This window comes from Lonchura striata, chromosome 28 (genome assembly GCF_050655825.1).
Source record: "Lonchura striata isolate lonStrDom1 chromosome 28, ASM5065582v1, whole genome shotgun sequence".
NCBI classification, from domain to species: Eukaryota; Metazoa; Chordata; class Aves; order Passeriformes; family Estrildidae; genus Lonchura; species Lonchura striata.
Genome location: NC_140730.1, coordinates 8,693,887 through 8,699,126, shown reverse-complemented (window position 1 = coordinate 8,699,126; position 5,240 = coordinate 8,693,887).

Here is a 5,240-nt window from a genome sequence, read left to right as displayed (position 1 = left end):
CGCGCTCTCTCTCTCTCTCTCTCTCGGCCTCTCTTTCTCTCCCCTTCGGAAAAGCCGGGGTACGGCACCGATCAACGGAAAAAAAAAAAAAAAAAAAAAAGGCACATGGCGTGCGCGGCCCACAAGGACCCGTGCTAACCACGGGCGCCGGGGGCCCGGGGGGGGGCGAGGCGCGCGCCGCCTTCTCGCTGCCCCCCCCTTCGAAACCCACCGGCATCGCTCGGCTCGGGGCTCGCTCGGGCCCCCGGCTCCACACAACCTCGGCTTTCGTGGGCCCGCACGCTTCTCGGTGCCGCGGCTTAGGGCCGCGAGAGGAAAAGGCCATCGGAGGCCGGGCGGGCGGGGGCCCCCCACAGCACCCGCACACGCCCTTGAAAAAATAGCAACGGACCGCCCGGGGCAGAAGCGGGCTCGGTCGCCACGACCGAGGAAGGGCGAGGCGCCGCCGCCTCGCCCGCGACCTTCCGGGGGTTGCTCTCTGCCGGGGGCTTCGGTCCGTGCTAGGGCGGGCCGGCCACCGCGGCCGGCCCCTCTCTGCCCGCGAAAAAAACAGCCCGCCCGCAAGGCGGGTCCCCGGCTTAAGGCCGAGGAAGGGGGTGACTTCAACAGCACGCGCCGGTGGGACGGGGTGCCGCCACCCCGGCTCCACGGCTCATCGGGCGACCGCCGTCACCGAGCCCCTCCGGCCACGCGGCGAATGCCGAGGCCAGGCCGCGCGCCCCACCGCTGCCCTTCCGACACGGACACGCTGGCAAACAGGTCGGGAGCGGGGGAACCGGGCGCCGCCACCGCGGCGGGCTGGCCGGGCCTTGCTCGGGGAGGAGGCTCTCGGGCGAGGGCCGGGGAAAAAAAAAGCCCGGCCGCGTCGACCCCCGGCTGCCGGCCACTGCCACCGGACCGGCTGCCGGAAAAATGCCTGCCGGAGCGGGCCCCGGCTTAAGGCCAGGCGGAAAAGGGACGAGGCGCCGCCGCCTCACCTGCCACCGATCGTCCCAGGGGGGCCGCCCCCCCTTCAACCGGGCCGGCACGGCAGCCGACCGGAGCGGAGCAACACACACGCGGGGCTTCTCACCGCCTCGCTGCGGCCAGCGAGCGGCTTCTCGACACGGTCTTTCGGGCCGTCTCTCTCGGCTCTCGGCTCTCTCTCTGGTGGCCCTTCACACTGCCCATTCTCTTCTCTCTGGCTTCTCGGGCAGCTCTCCCCGAAAGAGCGCCCTGGGCAGGACGGGAACCGGGACCAAGCCACGCGGCTCACCCGGCCTAGGCGGCACTCGCTCTGCCCCGACGACCGCGCGGCGCGGCCGCCCTATCCTCCGCCTTGCGACGCAGGCACCCTGGAAACCTGCGGGGACGCGGCCCGTCACCTCGCTCCCAATATACGGAAAGATAAGTCCAAGGCCGCCGACGCCTCCAAGGAGACGAGTGGAAGTCGACCGGGAGGGTGCGCCAGCGCAGGCCGACCGCTACGTCGACATAGCCGGAGGCAGCCTGGAACAGCGACCCCTTGGTGAACTTCCGCAGGCGGCCGCGACACCAGGTCTACCCGGGCGGACGGAGACCAGGTCTACCCCGGCTCCGGGATACCAGGTCTACCCCGGCCGCCGGGTACAAGGTCTACCCCGTCTCCGGGATACCAGGTCTACCCCGGCCGCCGGGTACAAGGTCTACCCCGGCTCCTGGATACCAGGTCTACCCCGGCCGCCGGGTACAAGGTCTACCCCGTCTCCTGGATACCAGGTCTACCCCGGCCGCCGGGTACAAGGTCTACCCCGGCTCCTGGATACCAGGTCTACCCCGGCCGCCGGGTACAAGGTCTACCCCGTCTCCTGGATACCAGGTCTACCCCGGCCGCCGGGTACAAGGTCTACCCCGTCTCCTGGATACCAGGTCTACCCCGGCCGCCGGGTACAAGGTCTACCCCGGCTCCTGGATACCAGGTCTACCCCGGCCGCCGGGTACAAGGTCTACCCCGTCTCCTGGATACCAGGTCTACCCCGGCCGCCGGGTACAAGGTCTACCCCGTCTCCTGGATACCAGGTCTACCCCGGCCGCCGGGTACAAGGTCTACCCCGGCTCCGGGATACCAGGTCTACCCCGGCCGCCGGGTACAAGGTCTACCCCGGCTCCTGGATACCAGGTCTACCCCGGCCGCCGGGTACAAGGTCTACCCCGGCTCCGGGATACCAGGTCTACCCCGGCCGCCGGGTACAAGGTCTACCCCGGCTCCGGGATACCAGGTCTACCCCGGCCGCCGGGTACAAGGTCTACCCCGGCTCCTGGATACCAGGTCTACCCCGGCCGCCGGGTACAAGGTCTACCCCGGCTCCTGGATACCAGGTCTACCCCGGCCGCCGGGTACAAGGTCTACCCCGTCTCCTGGATACCAGGTCTACCCCGGCCGCCGGGTACAAGGTCTACCCCGGCTCCTGGATACCAGGTCTACCCCGGCCGCCGGGTACAAGGTCTACCCCGTCTCCTGGATACCAGGTCTACCCCGGCCGCCGGGTACAAGGTCTACCCCGTCTCCTGGATACCAGGTCTACCCCGGCCGCCGGGTACAAGGTCTACCCCGGCCGCCGGGTACAAGGTCTACCCCGGCTCCTGGATACCAGGTCTACCCCGGCCGCCGGGTACAAGGTCTACCCCGGCTCCGGGATACCAGGTCTACCCCGGCCGCCGGGTACAAGGTCTACCCCGGCTCCGGGATACCAGGTCTACCCCGGCCGCCGGGTACAAGGTCTACCCCGGCTCCGGGATACCAGGTCTACCCCGGCCGCCGGGTACAAGGTCTACCCCGGCTCCTGGATACCAGGTCTACCCCGGCCGCCGGGTACAAGGTCTACCCCGTCTCCTGGATACCAGGTCTACCCCGGCCGCCGGGTACAAGGTCTACCCCGTCTCCTGGATACCAGGTCTACCCCGGCCGCCGGGTACAAGGTCTACCCCGTCTCCTGGATACCAGGTCTACCCCGGCCGCCGGGTACAAGGTCTACCCCGTCTCCTGGATACCAGGTCTACCCCGGCCGCCGGGTACAAGGTCTACCCCGGCTCCGGGATACCAGGTCTACCCCGGCCGCCGGGTACAAGGTCTACCCCGGCTCCGGGATACCAGGTCTACCCCGGCCGCCGGGTACAAGGTCTACCCCGGCTCCGGGATACCAGGTCTACCCCGGCCGCCGGGTACAAGGTCTACCCCGGCTCCGGGATACCAGGTCTACCCCGGCCGCCGGGTACAAGGTCTACCCCGGCTCCGGGATACCAGGTCTACCCCGGCCGCCGCGTACAAGGTCTACCCCGGCTCCTGGATACCAGGTCTACCCCGGCCGCCGGGTACAAGGTCTACCCCGTCTCCTGGATACCAGGTCTACCCCGGCCGCCGGGTACAAGGTCTACCCCGTCTCCTGGATACCAGGTCTACCCCGGCCGCCGGGTACAAGGTCTACCCCGGCTCCTGGATACCAGGTCTACCCCGGCCGCCGGGTACAAGGTCTACCCCGGCTCCTGGATACCAGGTCTACCCCGGCCGCCGGGTACAAGGTCTACCCCGTCTCCTGGATACCAGGTCTACCCCGGCCGCCGGGTACAAGGTCTACCCCGGCTCCGGGATACCAGGTCTACCCCGGCCGCCGGGTACAAGGTCTACCCCGGCTCCTGGATACCAGGTCTACCCCGGCCGCCGGGTACAAGGTCTACCCCGGCTCCGGGATACCAGGTCTACCCCGGCCGCCGGGTACAAGGTCTACCCCGGTTCCGGGATACCAGGTCTACCCCGGCCGCCGGGTACAAGGTCTACCCCGGCTCCTGGATACCAGGTCTACCCCGGCCGCCGGGTACAAGGTCTACCCCGGCTCCTGGATACCAGGTCTACCCCGGCCGCCGGGTACAAGGTCTACCCCGTCTCCTGGATACCAGGTCTACCCCGGCCGCCGGGTACAAGGTCTACCCCGGCTCCTGGATACCAGGTCTACCCCGGCCGCCGGGTACAAGGTCTACCCCGGCTCCGGGATACCAGGTCTACCCCGGCCGCCGGGTACAAGGTCTACCCCGGCTCCGGGATACCAGGTCTACCCCGGCCGCCGGGTACAAGGTCTACCCCGTCTCCTGGATACCAGGTCTACCCCGGCCGCCTGGAACAAGGTCTACCCCGGCCGCCGGGATACCAGGTCTACCCCGGCCGCCGGGTACAAGGTCTACCCCGTCTCCGGGATACCAGGTCTACCCCGGCCGCCGGGTACAAGGTCTACCCCGTCTCCTGGATACCAGGTCTACCCCGGCCGCCGGGTACAAGGTCTACCCCGTCTCCTGGATACCAGGTCTACCCCGGCCGCCGGGTACAAGGTCTACCCCGGCTCCGGGATACCAGGTCTACCCCGGCCGCCGGGTACAAGGTCTACCCCGGCTCCGGGATACCAGGTCTACCCCGGCCGCCGGGTACAAGGTCTACCCCGGCTCCGGGATACCAGGTCTACCCCGGCCGCCGGGTACAAGGTCTACCCCGTCTCCGGGATACCAGGTCTACCCCGGCCGCCGGGTACAAGGTCTACCCCGTCTCCTGGATACCAGGTCTACCCCGGCCGCCGGGTACAAGGTCTACCCCGTCTCCTGGATACCAGGTCTACCCCGGCCGCCGGGTACAAGGTCTACCCCGTCTCCTGGATACCAGGTCTACCCCGGCCGCCGGGTACAAGGTCTACCCCGTCTCCTGGATACCAGGTCTACCCCGGCCGCCGGGTACAAGGTCTACCCCGTCTCCTGGATACCAGGTCTACCCCGGCCGCCGGGTACAAGGTCTACCCCGGCTCCGGGATACCAGGTCTACCCCGGCCGCCGGGTACAAGGTCTACCCCGTCTCCTGGATACCAGGTCTACCCCGGCCGCCGGGTACAAGGTCTACCCCGGCTCCTGGATACCAGGTCTACCCCGGCCGCCGGGTACAAGGTCTACCCCGGCTCCGGGATACCAGGTCTACCCCGGCCGCCGGGTACAAGGTCTACCCCGTCTCCTGGATACCAGGTCTACCCCGGCCGCCGGGTACAAGGTCTACCCCGTCTCCTGGATACCAGGTCTACCCCGGCCGCCGGGTACAAGGTCTACCCCGGCTCCGGGATACCAGGTCTACCCCGGCCGCCGGGTACAAGGTCTACCCCGGCTCCGGGATACCAGGTCTACCCCGGCCGCCGGGTACAAGGTCTACCCCGGCTCCGGGATACCAGGTCTACCCCGGCCGCCGGGTACAAGGT